General features: G+C 47.8%; 1 protein-coding gene across 1 annotated transcript in view; it reads right to left on the reverse strand.

Annotated features, from left to right (window-relative positions):
* Olf413 (DBH like monooxygenase olf413) overlaps positions 1 to 20,190 on the reverse strand; it is a 194,958-nt gene extending 174,768 nt beyond the window's left edge. The window contains exon 1 of the mRNA XM_076830439.1: positions 19,375 to 20,190. The gene's annotated coding sequence lies outside the window, so the exon portion shown is untranslated. The remainder of the gene's footprint in view (positions 1 to 19,374) is intronic.
* Positions 20,191 to 20,659: the final 469 nt, after the last annotated feature.

Raw genomic sequence — 20,659 nt, forward strand, 5'->3', positions numbered from 1 at the left:
CGCGACGAATTTCGGACTTCCACCGCCCCGCGATCGAGACGGTAAAAATAGGGGCCTAGTTTTACGGTCACGAGATCGTTACGGCGAGACAACGTCGAAGAAGATACGCCACGCTTGCAGAGCCTAATCCAGGCACTGCGCGATCACGGTTCTGGCACGATTTGGCAAATATATATGCGCAGATGAATATTTACGCATCCCGAAAATTTACGGGAACCTGCTTGCGGCACCTCATCTATGCGGAGAGTGTAACCGTTCGAACAGATAAATAAAGAACGCTCTCTGTCGATATTGGGGAATCGGAGGAAAATCGTGGAGTTCTGTGTCAGTTAGCCGAAGAGCTGGACAAAAAATGTATGACACAGTACGACTAGCGTTTCCGGTGCGCTCTGCATTGTCGGTCAAAACCGATTAAAAGTTTCAGCGGCTTCGCTGTTCCCTTGACACTTTTGTCAATATTTTCGCGGGAACGAGGGAACTATTGAGTCACTGGAGGGATTCTTACTGTAAAACTAAAAGAGTACATGTACTTCGTAGGTGGTTAAAAGCCTTTTGCCGATGACAGTACGCGCTGTTAGTCTCGGTACATTGCTACCAACGATTTAGCATTTATAATTCAGAGGAGTACTTACTGAGGAGTACTTATTGTTGCGTTCCGAGAACCCTCTAAATGCATTACAATTTAATAGCATCGAAGACACAGATCCAACTGTAAGTCTCTGCCAATTGCTTCAGGGGAAAATTGACGGCTATATCCAGCGTGGAAAAAGGCACGTGTCACGCGTGAAAGAGAGAATCGTAAGAATCCGTGAAACTGCATCTGCCGCCGTGGCAGTGGATTTTCCGCCGGTAGAGGCTTCCGAGTGCCATCGGGCTGGATGACGATGAAGGATTGTCAGGCAGCTGTAACCCTCGTGTCCGATTCCAGTCGGGACTAACGGGCCGCACGTATTTCCAGGGAACACGTCTCGGAAACGTGTCACTGCCGCGCGTCACGCGTGCAAGCGCGATTTACGGTGGAGAAGGGTGGACGGCACGAAAATACGAAAGAATGCGAAGCGAGACACCCTCCGCTCGCTGAAACAGTTTTCCCCTTTGCAGTTGAACACGTCGGGCCGGCGATGAGCTCCCATCAGAGGATCATATCTTTCTCATTACGTTTGAATCCCGCAGGGGATGGCGCTACATTTCACGCTGCGCTTTCGCCGGCGCGAGACGCATCGTGTTTCTGCTTCGGAGCTGGTTTCCAGGCATCGCGTAGCTGGAAACGGTCGCGAAGAAGCATGCAGCGGCTGGTAGATCCGGAATCGCATTCTACGGAGTGTATCAGTTTCTTTGGAAGCTCAGTGGCGGAACAAGAGCGGCATTTGATCGGGTGGTCATTTTATAACAGTGAACAGATCCCCGCACGAGAAGAAACCGTAAATTTGTCATGAACACCGTCACTGTTCTCCAGGCCCCCTCTCCTTTCCCTCCACAAATGGGGGTGTTCGGGGAAAAAAGAAAGGACCGTCCCAGACAGCTCTCTAACCATCGTTTCGGCGCATTGGGGAACGGCGTTGAACCAGCTGCGCGGGTTGGATTCGAATTCCAGACGCGAATAGTGGCGGGCCACACGCGCATCGTGACCCGGGGATACGCGCTCTCGGCCCTTGTCCGTGTAACCGGCGCGACACACGTACTCTCAGAAGCTGCTGAGAAAATCGGGGACATGTATACGAGGGCGCGAAGGAAGAAACGAGCGACGTTTATGTAGACAAGCTCGTCCAGCAAGCACGCCGACTCCATCTTGCATCATCCTCCTCCTCTCCCTTCCAGAGCACATTTCTTCGTCGTCTTTTTCCTCGTTGTCCACTTCGTGCCCGTCTCCTTCGCCCTCTACATCGTCGTAACCGTTGTCGTGCAAGTCGGCGTCCCTGCCCACGCCGCAGGATCGCGGGGCCGAGCACGGCAGCGCCGACACGTGGGAGTGTATCTCGTTCCCCGAGCCTGCCTCCACATATTTATGGTATCCGAGAGCGGCGCGAACGGAGGCACTATTCCTCGCGGCAGTATGCGTCTCGATTAGGTTTCACAGGATGAGGCCAGCCAGCGTAGGAATACCGAAAGCCACTCGGAGCCACCGACTATTTACGATATCCTTCCCACCCGCGTCAGAACGCCGGAACCGGGGGATGCGTTCGAATCACTGGCAGCCCTGACACCCCCGCACGGCGGGGCCCGTTTCGTATTTCGCGGGCTTCCCAGGCAATCTTTAGAGGCTTTGTCGTGTCTGATAAATATTTATGGTCGTGTTACAGGTTTCGCATGAAAGGTGTCACATTAGTTCGCCTTCGAGGCCGGGAACATCAAGAGGACTGACCTCCCATGCTGTACGTGCCCACGTTGCGACTTGGTTTCCTCGAAAACTAAGCCACCTATGAAGACGTAGATACGTGGATAGTCTTATTGCAGCGTGAGGAAGAGCGGGGGAAAAAGAACGAGGTGCAGAGCTCCTTTCAATTACCACTTTATTTCACTTTTCAAGGTGTCTATTAAGTGGTCTTACGCTCCTCGGGAATATTATTTTCTATAGATACTTGCGTCGGAGTTGTCGATCAGGAACGTGAGAAAATTGCACCTTCCCACTGTCCGCGGTTCCGAGCGATAGTCGCCCACGGGGCAACGTCCGCCATCGAAGCGTTTCTAAGAATTTCTAGCGCAACCTGCACTATCGTTTTTCAACAGCTCCTTCACAATCGAATCACTCGATTGTCAGCGACACTCCCTTTCACCTGTGTTCCCTTTCGACACTAAATCAACCCGGCAATGCTGCGGGGGGCAGGAACGACGCGTTAAAAAGTGCGTTGACTCTCGGAACACGTACGTATCAACAAAGGCAGTTTCGCTGCAATTACGTGCTTGGGAATAGGTTACTCTTGCTTCATCGAGCGGAATTGAAGCTGGAAATTTATGACGACGGAGACAAGCTACTCGAGAAAGTCGTCGTTCGGAAGAAAACCAACGACAGAAATAATTCCACAGAGATACTGAAATCTGGAGACGCGGTAGCGTCTCGACGCCAAGTACATGAAAGACACCCTGTATATGTCGGCTGTGTCGCTACCGCTTATCATTTACTCGTCGCAGAGCTATTCCAATCTAACATGACACTTACTTCATTAATAACTCATCACGCCTGCGATATTTCCTAAATTTAATGGTGTTTTTCTTATGTAAACCGCATGTAAGCTTTCGAATAAGACCAAATTAAAAAAAATCGGTCCACGCATGACAGAGATATCGTAATGTCAAGTCATGGATTTGTCAGAAACGGTCAGATTTTTCTTATGATTCTGATTCTTCTTCTCCAGTCAAAATTTTCGTCAACATATTACGTATACGCGTTACACGCACACCTTCAGCCAAAAAGAAACTAACACATGTTTCCGTCAAGCGCTATCTTCACTATGCAATCTACTCCAAATTTTGACAGCTTACCGTCAAGTTATAACCAAGTTATAAACGTGTTTTTACAAATATGTATCGGTGTACCATTGAATTGCAACCGAAATGCAGTCTCAAATATAAGGTAAGTTGCCGAAATTAGAATTGCGACATGTTTGAATATCATCAAACTGTTTTTATTTGTAACTAAACTGAGGATTTTATGTATATATAGATAATCGAAGCGTAAAATGATGCTGTGACTGGATTTATGCTTAATTCTGTTCCGTGGTAATTTGTAAGTTATAATATTAAAAATTATCTGAAGTCATTCCCTATGCAAATTATCTTTGTAAAAAGAAGCGAGATCCCTATAAAAAAACTTTAAAAAAGTAAAAAAAATTAGGCTAAGTACATGAAATCAAATAAATCACAAAAGAATAGAAGATAATAATAATTAGCATATAAAAAAAGGCCAAGTATTTGACTTCCAGGCCGCGGACATCTAGGCAAATGTCATTTGCTTTCATGTACTTGGCATATTTTTTTACTTTTTTAAAGTTTTTTATAGGAATCTGTCTATACCAGTGTGACTACAGAAACATTTGACAATCATTTTCAAGATTCGAAGCTGCTTCGTCTTCTTCGTTCCTTTCGTTATTATTCCCTACATACGCGTACTCGCAGCGTCGAGACCGGCGCGAACAGAGGCCGAGAAGTCCGCGCGGTGGAACGACGAGGAACATCGCGTTACTCGGAGCCGGCGAGACGAATCGGCGGGTTCCGTGACGTGCTCCGCGAGCGTGCTTTAACCGTAATCGTCGATTCCAATCGTCCAGCCACCGGAGGAGCCCGGAACACGCACGTAAGAAGACGATGACGCAGAAGAACGGAGGGCTGGGAGGAGGGAACGTGAGAAAATGAAGGGTGATTTATTTGAGAAACAAACGGCGGGCGTGGAATGGCCGAAGAAAACGCGATGGTTAATGTTACGGAACGGGAAGAGACGTTGAAGAGCAGACGAGAATCCGGCCGACCGATGAGGGGATAGAAGAAACGGGAAGAAATAAAGCGTTCGTCGGAGCGACGAGGGCTGGGTTCACGAGACCGCTGCACGCGAGTTGAAAGCGAAAGGGGCCGATGAAAAGCAATCTGTACGTTTGCTTTCCGTGCGAGTCAATGGCATAGTTGCGGGAGAGCGCCGAGATTAGTCCATAGACGGGCTGGCCTCGTTAAAGGAAGGCAGTAACATACTATAATCGGCATAGTGGATCGCCGCTACTGCGAGCAGACCGGAGAACGGACGCACGTCCATGCTATCTCGTTACATTGTTCCGTGTGTACACGTGTTCCGCGCGGAAACTGACCGTGTACCGATCCAAATGGATACCAGTGGAACGCGTTCGATGCAAAAGGCGCGTCGTCGAAGAATACCACCGCGGTTCGTTGGCTGCAGCCTGTAGTTAACGCTTATCGTCTACTCTTGTACGTAAGCACACGATTTTAGCCTCTAATAGTCCGTAGGTACAGGAATTCTATCTTATTTTATATTTACCTGGGTCCACTTTTTAACCATTTCGGCTCTTAACTACCAACACCGCAAAGATGGTGCGCTCAAAGACTTTTTATTCGATTAGCCAGCACTATGCACGCAAATGTATCATCTCTTGAGTCACACGTTTTATTCCTACGCTTTAGTGAAAATATTAGCAGTTATTTATCGTCTTTTTATACGGGAATGCGTAATGAGAAACGTTCAATTTCTGACTCCCAGGTAAACTTAAAATGCAGCATGTTTATTTCGTAATGAATTTCTCGACAAAAGTTTTCCCCGTTTCTCCTGCTTTTCCCATTTTTTTTCTCCCTGTACAACGTCCCGGTGTATTGTTTTTCAACTTCCCTCCGGGTCACCACTTCTGCGTGTCGACTCCGCTTTTAACGCGAATTAAGCTCTCGCGCAGCCGAAAGTAGAGGGACGAAAAAGAGCCTGTTTAAAAAACGGGTCATATTTTGCCTTGCGTTCTAAAAGTGGCGGGGCATAAAAGGCGAGGCGTGTCGTCGTGGAAAGTCAGCAAAGCTGGGCTGAGCTAGCCGAAGCACAAAGACAACTGGAAAATTCGCTGGAAGCATGCGGTAGGACGAGGTGGAGGAGGCAGAGATCGAGCCGAAGGAAACGAATGACGCCCGAAGCGGGCAACCCTTATCTAATTAGTTCCTTCGGGAAGCATGAAACCCGAGCGACTCCAAACTCGACTCGTAAGCGGCATGGTCTCGTTAAAACGGAGCTGGCTGTTCCGAGGGTGCTCTAGGCTAATTGTCATCCTGCTACCTAGGCGGGCGATAAATTCTCACCACCGTGGCCCAACCGCCCGCGACTTCCAGCCATCGGCCAAGAAGACGCGTCGAACCGTCCAAGCAGCTCTTGATGGCGCGCCGAGTTTGGATGCCGCTCGGATCCAGCTAAATTCACGTTAACCCGACATCCGCGGCCAGACGACTCGCCGGCTCGAAACGGCTCGACTAACAAGCGGAGATTTCACACGCGCGTGCACAGACAAACATGCGAATCACCGGGATCCTTCCCTAACCAGTAGGCAGGGACTGGTCACGTCGACGATTCGTTAAACGTCGGTTCAACGTTATCAAGCGCTCGTCGTTTGCGGTTTACCAATTTCCTATCGGTGAGAAATCATTGCAAACGCTTGGTAGACGTTGGTCTGACTTAACGTTCGATGCATTGGGTGGGCTGTTCAAGAAGCCGAGTGATAAAACTTGGATCTTGGTAACAAAAGGAAGGCAACAGTTCACCGAGTGCAGTGTATATTATGCGAACGTCCTTCTCAAAGCCATGTTAAGCTATGTACCTTCTTTGTCACCTTTACGGCAGAAGAATGGAGGAGAAACGTCTTAATTAACGGTGGAAGTCATGTTCAGTCCGACGAAGCAGGGAGACCGATAATTGCACGGATTTGATAAATTTCTCGGAACGACGTCCGCGGAAATAACTGTTGGCGAAGCGTCTCGTCTAACAAGCGGAGAGACTTGGCGCGAATACACACGCGCCCGCACGGATAGACACACGAGCCACCCTGCAGAGAAGCTGAATCCTTTCATACGTGCTCAGGGTTGACGGTTGGCCGCACGATCTACTCATTAGACGACGGGACTTCCCTCCTCGCTTGTAATATTCATCAAGCGCAGTGGGATATCCGCGTTAAGAGGAAACGAAGGAAAACGCCCAAGCGTCGGATCGAGATTAAAAGGGAGGATTTATCTCGAAGAAGAGCGCGCCGTCCTCGCGGTCCGAAAATGTTCTCGAGTAGGACGAATTAAACTAATCCAGTGTCAGAAGGCGATCTTGTACCAATGCTTCAATTAAAAGGAAGCTGATCCTGCGCAGAATAATTATTTGATGCTTTATTATCCACGGGTTTTAGAGCGAATACAAATTTCTAAACTATTCGTTGATTTGCGAACACATCTCATATTATTTCGCGTCTTTTCACACTTTTGCTAATAACAAGTACGAACGACTTATGCGTCGCTTTACGCGGAATACCTCGTGTGCGGAATAATCAATTCCAGTTCTCCATTATATAGCATTCGTCCACCGAGGAAAAAGTGCTCATTTCCGTGACGCAAAGTGCGCTCTTTGGATGCCAACTCGCCGCGTGGGTAAACATTCCGTAGCGCCGTGAACGGTGCGCGCGCGCGCGTATCGTTAAACAGAAAAAGGAAAGGCTTCGTTAAAATCACGCGATTTAAAAGCGGATAATTTGCGCGCGGCACAAAGTGCGAGAGGCAGGCAGGGAGAGAAGAAGAAAAAACATGCCACGCTCATTCCAACCCGCGATTATAAGCACGTTCACACGTAGATACGGGTCGTCGCGAATCGTTATACGTTTATCCACTCAACCCCTTGCCGCCTCATTGAACCGCATACTTCGAATGCTTTCCATAACGAGCACCGTGCGACGAGAGTTCGACAAATTTATTTACTCGACTTGCGCCTCGTTCCCTGCCCCCGTAGCGCCCCTACGCGCCCTTTCCCTGCTCCCACTGTCCTGCATGGCGCGCGCGTTCCCTCTCAATTTGTATAGCGGCGTTATTTGTACGCGGCAACACGATCCAGATAATTAAAAAGTAATGACTGAAATACCGAAACGAACGAGTGTATTACGCGACCGATCGCGTGGAGCGTTTTCGTCCGCGCGGATCGCGCCCGGTGTCGCTGATTGTGATTTAATTATTAATTCCCTCATAACGATAGTAATAACGGAATAATTGCGTCGTTAAGGCCGGTAGACAGGCTAATTGCTATTAAAAATCTATCCGCGGGAGAGGGAGCGGATTAGCGGGATACGAAACGTTGATTCTGCTAAAAAAAAATCCAGTGTATCTAGTAAATATTATCGTTTTGTATGTTTTACGATCATCAATTTTTCTGAGCGACTGTCCCAAAGTGTAAAATACATCTGTCGAGAGATTCGCGTGGCCCGCATTTTTCTCAAACTATTTCCACCCTCGGAATATGCCCGACCAGTGTCATGCAGTTCTTCCCGTTAAACGGGACGCTGAAGGAGTAATACCTCCGCGATTTAACCTTAAAGTTTCCTCGTTAAGCTGCCCTAGGTGGGCGAGGCGACCGAGGCGGGCAGGAGGAAGCAAAGGTTTCCGTGGAAAGGACCAAGGAAAGCGCGAGAGCGCGGCCGCGCGATCGATGTTTGCCCGCGCAGCCTGACAATTCGAAGTTACGCAAGAAGCCAGGAAACACTCGACTCGGACAAGGAAAATATGCTCGGGCACTCGGGCGTCCCATCGAGAGGACTTCAAAGTCAGGTCCAGAAGAGCACAACTTGTTCTTGACGGATCTAAGAGCGTCTCTTGACTCCCGGACGTGGACGTTAACGGGACGATTTACGAATTAGTATGCACTCGTAGGAATGGGTGCGCGATTGCAACCACGTAAACGCATTCTCGAGGAACAAACGAGGTCGCACAGTGGCCCCCGTTCACCGAGGGGGGACAACAAACAGAGAGCTCTTTATTTCCCTTCGTATAGAGAACCACCCTTTAATGCGGATTTCTTGACAAGGCTCCAGGAATAATGGTGCAAATGGGACCAATTGCGCATTGTTCGCGTATCATTTGTAATAATAATTAGAACGACGCAACAATACGTCAGCAGAGAAGGATTAAAACGGACATCTCCTTCGGCATAACTCGTTATTATCCGCGATAACTGTTCCAAGGCTGTAGTAACATGAAAAATCAAAAGCGACTGTTAGTCGGACGGCTTTGAAATTGCCGTGCGCTTTAGAAAATGAAAAATCGACCGAGTTAAGCACGAATCACGGTAATAAATGCGGTTAATTGTTCAACCCCCACCCCCGCGACGATAGACCAGCGAGATAAAAGTGGAACGCGGTTTCACTGAAAAAAGTACTATCTCCACGAATGCATCTGCGTTTCCTGGCGATGCTCGGCCGAATGAAGGGTATAAATGACGGACAATTTAATATTTTACCCGTTCCTAGCGCCGCCCCGCCGCCGTTATCTCCCCACTGTGCTACGTGGAGGAGCCGGATGGGAGCAGATAGGGTGACACCAGCGTTCGGTGTCCTGCACGCTGCCACCAACGGGGCACGACTATAAATACGCACCAGAACCGGCATAATATAATTATCTACGTGATATATGGAGCCACTCGGCCATTTCTTAGCGGTAGCGTTTGTCATCCAACGCAGATGACACGGCCGATCTGTTGGCTTTATAGTTTACACGCCCAGGACACACGCTCCGCTTTCTGCCCCCTCGAAAAAAAATCATCGTCAGAGCATTCGGGCGGTTTAATAAAACCGTCTATTTCCGGAGCGAAAATGCCAGCGGGCTACACGCGACAACTTATGCCGCGACATTTTCAGCTTCTCGTGAATAAACATTTCGCGCATGCATGCGCCGGCTCGAAGCACGAAAAGCGAATGCCGTTTGGACGCATTCGTTAATTCTCTAGAGCCTTTATATACGTAAAAATGCAATTTCCGTTTCTCTTTACAAGATCTCCGTATAAAAGCATGCATGCACATGTATATCCTCGTGCACTAATTTGCCTTATACAGCAAACAATCGGGGGTTTTTATTTCTACTTAGCTACTGGGCTTCTTGGTGAAATGGGCTAAAATTACAAGTGACTAAAAGCGTAGTTCCAGATAGAGAAATCGATTCTAGGACACGGTGACTGCTCCGTTGGTATTTAGAACAGGGGAAGGTATTTTAATTTGATGGGAGTTAAGTACTTGTACGTCTTTCTTAAAACGACTAAATTGATTAAAACGGTCCATTTTACAGAAGCACCTGCATTAAGTAAAAGCACATCCTCGCAAATAGATCACAACTGGCTACCGCGACCCCATCCTCCCGCTTTTCCTCATGCTTTGTCCGCTAGTCCGACCGAAAAATGGAGAGTGTTACATCGACGCCAGGGATCGATTGCTCCCTCGCGCCGCGGATATACCAATATTCAATTAATCATTTTAGTTCATGCCGCGAGGTTTCGGGATGCGACAAAAGCGCGAATCGATGGACACCAGCGAAGCGTGACGGAACGGGCCAGACAATACGTTTCCCGTCGATGAAATCTCTCCGGACAAAAGCAAGCGCGCTCTTTTTTTCCCCCGCCCGCGGAGATGAGGCTGTACAACTTCAATTTCGAATTAGCGAATCAAAAAGGGACAGCAGGGTTCTCGCCTGACCCTGCCACAGCGATCGCGACAGGATGGCACAATTAATTACCAATCGTGTCACGGATCTGCAAAATTGTCTTGCAAAGCTCGCCCAAGCGTCAGACGTTGATGGCTCGGAATTGAAAGCTGAGCGGACGAAAAGTTCGTGTCAACCTTTCCAAATTAATATGAAAATACGAATGACCTTTGAGCCACGGTCCGGTGTCAGAAACAGATCAGGTTGATATCCCCATTAGGAAGCGTGTCTCCTTTATTGACCAGCTGCCTGTGTTTCTATATTGAACGTGACACATATAGGAGTAAAATGATTCTTGCGCGCGAACGGGCCCCGTTTCCCCCAGAAAAAGCGTCGAGGGACCCCGATGGGGCGTGCCAACGGCGATCGCGAGCGAATGGTGGCCCGTAATTGTGCCCAGGAAGCGAAAACACGGAATGACCCATGGGACCGAATGAAAATTAGCAAGTCAAAGCGATGCTTCTCGTCGTCGAGCTCGGCCCCCACCTTCGCTGCCCCCCAATTCTCGCGGATAATGCGTACCCCTGTCGCGACGAAATCATGGTTTTCGAGGCGCAGCTTAATCTCGTCGCCCTTCCCAAATTACCGGGTTCTGTCCATCGCGACCCGGCTGCGTCGTAATTTGTAAGTGCGCCTTGATCCCAACGCACCCACCCCTCCCCGTCCGCCCGTGTCTTTGGCATTTCCATGACGAAATTACAGATCAGCCGGGCTACAGCGCCGTGGAACTCCGTTTTCTCTCCATTAGCATTCTTTCCAGCTGTCATTACACCGATTCCTATTTCGGCCTCGGCTGGAATTTAAAGGCAATTAACACGCGCCACGGGGGAGACGCGATAAGAGGCGGCGTAGGCGTGTGTGCGTGGCTCTAATGTAACCCTCCTCCACGGCCGGAGTAACTCCGACGCCTGTGCCCGCTGGTGTAATGCAAGTATTTCGATATTTCCAGTGGAAATGGCCCGCTTCGATGTTTCCTACGGCGATTGAGCAATAACTCGTCACGCGGCCGTATTTTCCTGTGAATTTCTTGCGCAACTCCATTCGAATTCGTTTCGTGAGAGCTCCAAAGGGTGCCGATACTTTGCCCCGTGACATATCGTTGGCGAGCAGGGGATTGATTCGAACGAGGTCGATATGTACTCCGATAGCCATTCGCGCGAAGTGAAAATCTAGAGTGTCTTGTTCCATTCTTATCGCGAGTATTGCCGTTTGTAGGTAGAAGTAGGGCTGTAACGAATATTCGAATATTTGAATAATTATTCGTATTCGAATATTCGAAGAAATTATTCGTATTCGAATGTACGAAGAAATTATTCGTATTCGAATGTACGAAGAAATTATTCGTATTCGAATATTCGAAGACATTATTCGTAATCGAAATTATTCGAATATTAAGTAGAAGTTCCGCATGTCGGTAGTATATACAATTCGTCGATGGAGATGAAAGTGCTTCGATGGGGACCAATTTTTTTAATCGATTTAAAAAATAAAGAGGTTCTACGTATGTATATTTGTATGTATTATGTTTGTCCGCGAATTTCTCCGCAACTACTGAACCGATTTGAGTGAAACTTACTGCATTTAGTTTAACTTCGATCGACTTATGTCCTGGAGAAAGAATTATCAAAATCGATTAAGTAGTTTTGAAGTTGCACCAAAAATAAGAAGTCTGTTTCATTAACCAACTTCGTTATTTAAATAAATGAAGTTATATAACTTAAATGACTAAAAAGTAAGAAATAAAAAAAATAAATTTAAAACCGATTTCAAAAGAATAAAAATGCGCTAAAACGTGAAAAATTATTTTGTTCCTTATTTAATCTACGACTCTGAATTTTTTTAAGTCGGCGCCAGATTTACACACTGCAGACGATAAGGCGCCGACAAAAAAAATCGAGAGTCGAGAATTAAACAAGGAACAAAATTACGTGTTACTTTTCAGTGCATTTTCATTTTTTTAAAGTCGCTTTTAATTTTTTTTTAGTTCATGTTCATAGATACGCATTATCCCGAATTCCTTGTAGTTCTGGCTCGTACGTGGCACAATCGATACAGCTCAATTAATTTTATTCCGTTCCCGTAGATTACCTGTCACCAGATATCTCGCGGCCTGCAATGTGCAAGGAATCAGATAAACGCGGGAACACGAATGGATACGTTATGGATACATGTATTTAACTAAAAATCATTCAATATTTATACGATTACTGTACTACAATTGATACACACGTCAGCCTGGCAGCCGAGCGCAGTGAAGAATATTTTCAACAGAGAACAGAGCTACAGAAATATGAAACTAAATAAAATGCCATATCGTATCCTGCAAAGGAGTAAGCTAGCACAGCGTGAACGTGGGAACCAAGCTTCGTACAATTAATTGACCAATTAAACGACCAATTAATTGCATCTCGACTATATAGAACCCTCCTGAGGAACAAGGAAAAGAGAAAAAGACGACGATGGTATAAACGGAATCGTATAAAGAAGCACGAAGTCAAATGTACGAGGATTTCGTTCGTTTTCATAGTACGAAGTCTGGGTAATAGCTCCAACGGGGACGTGTACTCAATGAGAAATAGCGAGGCAAAGTTTACTTCGGATTAGGATAATTGGGGACCGGGGTGTCACGCGTCGGGCCGTCGATTCCAGGCTAGTAGACCAGAGATTCCGCTCGGTTAGAATTAGCAGGCTCTGTCGGCTGATTATATTAACGCGCGCGTTAATCACGGCGCTGTTGCTTTACATTCTAACCCTAATCAGGCTGAAAATCCGCACCCCCGGCGGTGGAAAACGAAGAAGTAACTAAACGCGTACGCGTTGGTACCTGGGCGAACGGACACGTGTGCTCGACACGCACCGTGGCACCGCAAAGTATGGCCACACGAGGAACATCGTGTCACGCGCACGAGCGGCACCTATGGAACGGAAACAGATAAAACGCGTGATTCGATGACTAAAGAGAAAGGGAGTCGTGCGAGATGCGTGCTGGATGAGGAAGGGACGTGCTTGCGCTATAGAATTAACATATGTCGCGATCACCACGGGACACCTCCATCACCGAATTCGATTCTCAACGGGTGCCACTCGAATCGCCCTACCCACGTGAAGTATCATCTTCCACGAGGCTTTCACAATTGTGCTTTTATGTTTGCCGGTACCCGTTCGTAATTTCTATGAGGAGAAAAAAAAATTGGGGACAGAGGAGCTCGTAATTCAGTTTGAAAAGAAAGAAACCCTACGCTCAGTTTGTGCGTTAACACCAGCTCCTTAATTGACCAGCAGCTTAAAATAAGTCAGATCGATACGGGACACGAGATCTACGCGGGAATGTACGAGATCGTATCGCGCGGCTCGCAAAACGTGAATTCGCGTGAGCGGGCTATCCATCGAGAGCGGTTCTACACGGCTGATACCCCCTTATCTGTTACTCTGATATAAACTGTGACCTGACAATTCGAGTCCTTCGGTGCTCGCGAGCTAGGTGCTTGACGTCATTATCGAGCCTCCCTTATTGTCAGATGCGCAAAGCTTGATAGCTGAGGAAGGAAGTGGAAACCATAGGAAGTGGGAGAAACATATCAAGGAGCACTTTATCTCCTTCACTGTTGAAAACCTAATAGCTATGCAAAGTATTGCATAATGGGGTTTCTAAGCGTAAGGGTGGACTATTTCAGCTTTAAAAAATCGATTATTTCTTTTTCACTGAAAGTCTTATCCTTTACGAACATTTTAAACGAAAGTTCGTGAAGAAATTCAAATAGTTGTAGACGTTATAGCAGCGAACGTAATTGAGTGCACCGTCGAGTAACGGCCTCGCAGAGCGGTATTGGCATAAAGGACTTAACTTTGAAGCCGTTTTTCTCGAAACACCATTTTCAGGCACGGTGTACATCATAACTCTCGAACCAACAAATATTTTCACTTGAAATTTTTACTGGACGTGTAGACTTCCTTCCTCTACAGCGGGGAATTTCCGCACCAACATTGGATGTTTGCAAAACATTTTATAACCGATTAAAGACGATTTTTTTCGGAAAAATTGATTCGTCTGTAACTTCCACAATTTTTGTTCAAATTCATCGAAAAAGTTGCACTCTGTAGATTTTGGTGTATCAAGTACTCAAGCCAAAGCATTTTGCTGTCTAATGACTGGCTCAACTGAATCAATGTACCTACACCACCTGCAGCGCCGCGCCGTACAGGGCTACCTCCAACGATTAATAACTTCGACAATTTTATACATCCCGACGATTTTTTTTTTCGTAATTACTCGAAAACGTGACCACAATAGATTATAAAAAGCACGACTATAACGATTATTTAGTACCAAAGTAATTTAGCGTCAAAGAAACTAACGATTTCACGTACCAATAGTCCACTACCCCTTTAAGGTTTGCCCGCGGAGTAACTAAATGCTAAAATATCCTAGCGTTCAAAAAACTGCATGCAGACCACGTGCCTGGACTCCCGAATCCTGACACCTCGGTTATCTCCTATTATCTTTACAGTGTCGCAATATTCCTTGCACTACAGTCCTCTAGAGCAGAGAGACGCCTACTTAAAGCAGTGCGGTAAAGAAGAACACCGTGGTCCGAAGGGCATCGTCCAAAGCAGAGACCGTTCCACCAAAACTGCCGAATTACACCGCGAGAGATTATGTTCGCCAGTAGCCGTCTAGAAGCACGCAACACCCGGGGAGTTAGGCTCGCGTGATTCCCTCGCGGAGGCGACGAGCGGAGAGCACGCGCTCGTCTGCCGCCAGCCGCAGGAAAGAAGGAACGAAGGGTAGAGGAAGGAAGGAAGGAAGGAAACGCGAAGGAGAAGAGGACGCGAACGGCCTCGCGGGCCAGACGAACACCTTCCAGGGAGAAACTTAAAGGAGATAGCCGGTAGAGATCCTGGCGCAGGACAAGCGTGTAATGTATAGCCGTGCCGCTGCTATCCGCGGGCACCATCTCCGTGGCCCGCCGGGCTCTGCCCCTCGCGACAATCTTTTCTCACTTTGCGAAGAAGAAGCCATCCCTCAACTTATGGAAATTCGCTGCGCCCTGCCCCCGAAACTTTCCAACTGCTGTTGCTGCTGATGTCGCTGACGCCGACGTTGCTCGCGCGACTAGCTGACACCGTCGTCCGTATCGAAACACGAGGGGGGTAGGACGACACCGACGGTCCTCCTTTTTCCTCCGCGATCTCGTTTCCCTTTTAGGGCTTACGCGTGACGTAGCAGGATGTAACACGCTAACTTTTGCCACGTATTCGCGCCCCCAGCACGTCCTACGCCTCCGAGATACGTTCCTCCGGCCGATTCGTTTCGACTGATTTATGACGGACTTCGGGGAGCACAGCTCCGCGCCTTGCAACCAGCCATTTGTAACCGAACCGGCTGTTTAGCTCGCGACCGACGGAACACGGCGGAATTTCGATCCGTCACCCGGGCGAAATTTAACAACGGGGCCACGGGGAAGTTTTGCGTGCAGATTTTAACCCAGACCTTGCAGGTAAATAAGGAACGGAGGTATTTCACGCGTGTGCAGCTGTTCCTGCAGAAATCCAATAGCGTATGAAAAGTCAAAGTGAGATGGTATGTACTTTGAGAACACTGTGCATTCAGAGCGCACAAAGCTTCTGGTACAACAGATAGAGTGCAAGTATAATACAGTGGAAATAGTAAATAATATTTGCGATTCTACGCGATTTACCATTCCCCCGTTGCTGAATGTTCAGCAAACGAATTCGAATGAACTTTGCGTCAGATCTTTGCCCTTTGAAGGGCTTAAACATTTACTACGATTTCGGGGTAGCTACAAAGGGAGGGACCAATCCGAGCGAAGGTCGACGATACGTTTCGCCCCGGTAAATGGAGGGCTTCTCGTCAGCCTGCGAAAATAACAGATTCCCTATCTTTCATTTATTAAAACTGGTATAAGCGCTCGATCTCCCGAGCAAGCATTGGTATCCAATCATCCGTTCTTTGAAATCACCCCCCGTCTGCTTTACGTACTATAATGTACTCCAACGCGAGGCAGCCTTTACACTGAAGAGTTTCCTCCGCAGTGCGTTAAAAGAAAAGGAGAAACGTCGAGACTGAACTGCACGAAAGCATCGGGAATATCGATTCGCTGCGAGTTATCGTGAAAGAGTGGAAACAAATATTAAAATCCTACCCCGGGAATTAATTAAACAGTAACGCACAACGGAATAATAACGAAAGCTGGCGTAGCGTTCAGAGCTCTCAAGATAAGCGTAATTTCTGCGAGCTTAAATTAATGTTTTCGGGCGCGTTTAGAAATTCATTCGTGCTCCTTTTTCGCCTAGCCCGCGAATAAAAATCTCATTTCCCTCATAAAGCAATATATCTCGCTTTTATGCGGACCGCGGCGCGTGTATCACGTAACATCAAGATTACAGCATAAAAACGAACCTGCGCCGAGCTTTTATTTCTCATCATTTCCGCGGCATATTTTTTTTTTATCGTGCCATCGCGCGATCATTCCTCCTTCGGCACGGATACACCGTGAAGATGGTTTCGCCTCGAGATTTACAGACGGCCCTGATATCGCGACCAGACGAGAGCGGGCACGAGAGAAAAAGCGGAGAAGGAGTGGACTTTTCCCGCCGTGGATGCCGTGCAAAGAGTTTCATTCAAACTTTTCTTATTTCCGACTCGGCCGCGCTACACGACAATGCTCTTAAATTCTCAGTCTTGCAGGCTGGACAGTGCCATTATACTTCGGGCGCTTCATAAGAACCGTTTGACCGGTCACTGCGAAATTGGGTCAGTTGTCCTCGGTGCAAGGGGCAAACCTCGTGACGCGCACGGTATGTACATTTCAATTTTCCAAAACAACGATGCTGCGTTTCTAAGAGGCACCTACGTATTGGGCCCGTGTTGTAATAATTAATTGAGGAGTCCTTGCAGAAAACGCGGTAAGCGCCAAAGTTAAAAGAAAATAAATTTTTATCGGAAAATCTTCTACGTGCCAGTGATAATACTGTAGTATAGAATTAGATTTTTGGCATTTACAGTGTTTTTCTACAAGGACTCTTCGATTGTAGAAAGTAGGAACAGTTTTGTTTTTGATTTTATTCCTTCCATTTCCTTCGATTATACTCTATCACGTAATTGTACCTACGCGAACAAACCTATCATCCAATGTGCGCAACTGTAATACGAGTAAGAGGACTACGTATATAATCTGGATGAATGATCACTTGACCAACCCGTGAGTCATTGTAGGTGCTATCGCATCTGAGATACGCTCCCTACATTTCTTTTTAAATGAATCATACTTTTCTCCATTTAGTCGTATCAATTAGTCACAGGGAAACCTGGCACGTGGAACGGTTCAACACCGCTCGCAATAAAACTTTAATTATTACGGGCAGTGCCGAGGATAATCTGGAAAGTACAATGAGATTCAACCAAAACACGCTGCGTACACACGAATATTTTATACTCCTGCGATTCTCTATCTATCCCCAGTGTTTTTTTATAAACAGAACTCGCGAGCTGCATTTCAGCGACTCTAAATACGCCATTCCAAAATTCGGGCGTGGAAATCGGAATCCAATGACGGCCGTGTGTGTTTTTAAAAAGTTCCCCTGCCCTCGCGGAGCGCCGAAATTTCGTTCCGGCCTCGTCGGTGTTTCACAGTCGGCTGAACGACGAGTATTTTCCACTGGTATCAAGATAAACATTCGCGGGCTCACTTTTCCTCAGGAGAGTGGCTTGATTGTGAAAATTCGAATTGCAAACGGCCGGCGAGTATTGGGGGCGTTCGGCATACATATTGCGTACGCAGCCGAAAGCGGGATACGCAGATTAAGCACTCGACTCGTGAATAGGGAATTTCCAGGAGCAGAAACTCTCGGAAACGGTCGCGAAAGAGCAAGTCGCTACCCGAACAGTCGAAAAATTTTCAAATGGAAATACGTGGGGGCGCAGTATGTAAACGGGTCAGAGGCGGTAAAAAATTTACGATCCACGTAATTCCTATCCGTTCTACTACCTCCTAACGAGCAAAATCCATCGTTTCCCTCGCCTAATTACAGCTACACGCGATTCCCCCCTATTTATCCACCGCTAATCTCTTGAAAACGCGAAAGCGTCGTTCACCTACAAGAACGTGTACCTACACAATTGCCCTAAAGTGATCCACCGGCGATAAAGGCAAATATTGAACGTGTAAACCGATAAAAGATCACGCGACAACACCACGAAATAAGTGATCGATTTCTTGATGCTCGCATGGCGGCGTTCGTTTATCCAACCGTACGAATAGCCCCGGCTCACACTATTTCCGTAATAAACCGCAACGATTGCTTTTCGAGGGTAAACGGCCGAGGAAAAACTGCTGGGGCACGGTAACTTGAAAACTCGTAATTCGATTGCATGCGCTCGCTAAAGCGATTTTTTCGAGGGCACGTAATCATTTTGGCGCGCAAACGCTGTTTCCCCGTTGCACGAGACAGCACCCCCTCGAAACAGTAGGCAAATAGGCACCAAAGAGCCTAGATAAAAGTGAGTATCAGGAGCAGACTATCTGCATGTTTACTATTTCGCGAAACGAAAGATCATCGTAGAGATCTAATAAAATGAAACGTGACTCAACGATCTGAATAGTGCAACATCCCCTTCACAGAAAAATAGACGTTTAACATATTCTAGCAAATATCTACTTCGTCGACTCGATGAAGAATACTGTGCTAGAAGTTTGGAGCAGCGTGAATGTGAAAAAACTCTCCGGATGATCGTGCGAACCTGAAGATGTGCAAAGTGAAATCCAATGAAAACAAGAATGTTCGTAGCCCCGTGTAAAACGACCAGCATTTCATGGTTGAATATCGATGACCTAGATATGAAACGCGAATAAGTGAATTGGTCAAAAACTTTCGAGCTAACGCGCTGATCTACGTGAAACGATCGTGCGATCGATTCGACAGGTATCACGTAGGTAGATCGTCCTGGTTTCCTTTCCCTTGAACCGCGTGCTCGACCGAGGGACGTCGATGTCAACAAAGAGATTCCACTGTAGGATCTCTTCAACTCCTCGAAACGTAGGATCTTATCCCTGTCGCGGCGGTCGGTGGGACTCAGGCGCAAGTGCGCCTGGGCTCGCGATTCTCGCGCACAAAAAGCGTGCAAAGAAGGCTAGAGGAGAGCGATGGGTTGACAGAGATAGTACTTACCACTCGGTGTGTAGGGGAGTGCCGTGAAGTTGCCGCCGGTTTTTAATAGTTGCGAAGCTCCTCGACCAGGGATAGGAACAAGTGCCGCGAAGAATCTTATCTTAACGAGGTATCTTGCCCAGTGTCGGGATGAAGGGTAAATCTATCTCGTATCACTTCTCGCCCCGTCCGCGCACTAAGCGTGTCACTCTCACTCACCACGAATCACGGCCCAGAGTCGACGAATCGTACGAGCGTGGTCCGAAATTTTTGCACCAAGCGTCTCTCCGATTCGACCACCCACCAGCGACACCAGCAGCGACAGCCACGGCGAGTAAGAGGCAAGGCAAACGTTTGCACTCCGAAATCGAGGACAGAGTTTCTACCGCCACCGCCGGTTCCAAGGAAAGCTCCGCGCTCAGTTTGTTTACGCCGCGCGAACCGCGCTACCGTCCGATGACGAGTACACGTTCAAGCGCGATGCTTTCGCGCACAGTGTCGCCGTGCGATTCTCGATGTTTGTTTATAGAGGGATGCTGGCCGCACTCGGGACTCGCGCGCCACGGTCTCGTCGCAGCGGAGTAACGTTAAATTGTCACCGGAGAGAGGAGGATGGGTACGTAACACGGTCCAGCTCCAGTACTCACTACCACGTGAATAGCAAAATTCGCTCAGTCAGAGTTGACGCGCTGCTAGCGGCCACCGGTTCACACTGACGTCCTCGAGCTGTACTGTTTGATAATAAAGTCCGACGCGGCTACAGGATACGGCACGGAACACGCAAGCCAACCGCACGGTACGGCTCTCGCCTGTGAACTGAACACCCGTCGCGACCTGAGGCCGGGACTCGACTGGTTTCTGCTAGGGAATCTCCCCACTCTGCGTTCTCTTCTCGCGCGACCCTAGGCACACCAACCCCTCGACCAGCGCTCTCGCTTGCTCCGTTTGTCCCTCTCTTTCTCCTCGCACCCTCATCCCTCTCGTCGTCCTTTTGCCCTTACCCTACCACGCTTCATTTCTTTTTCTCTCTCCCTCGCACTCGGTCCTCCGAGTTTATCCTTTTCCTCGCTATGCACGTTCCAACTGCCTAACGCCGACCCTTCACGTACGAGACCAACGACCACCCGTTTCTTCGGCATACAGTGTGCTTCGTAAATACAAGCGCAAAGCAGATGGGCGATTATTCTTGCTTCCAGTGGAGTTGATTTCTACCTTTGGTTTTCACTAGCTATCTGCCAGCCAATTCGCTGCTGTAGTTGCAAACTTAACTGAGTAGGGGAGCTCGATTTGTCGGTATTGGTTCTCG

This window comes from Andrena cerasifolii, chromosome 2 (assembly GCF_050908995.1).
Source record: "Andrena cerasifolii isolate SP2316 chromosome 2, iyAndCera1_principal, whole genome shotgun sequence".
NCBI classification, from domain to species: domain Eukaryota; kingdom Metazoa; phylum Arthropoda; class Insecta; order Hymenoptera; family Andrenidae; genus Andrena; species Andrena cerasifolii.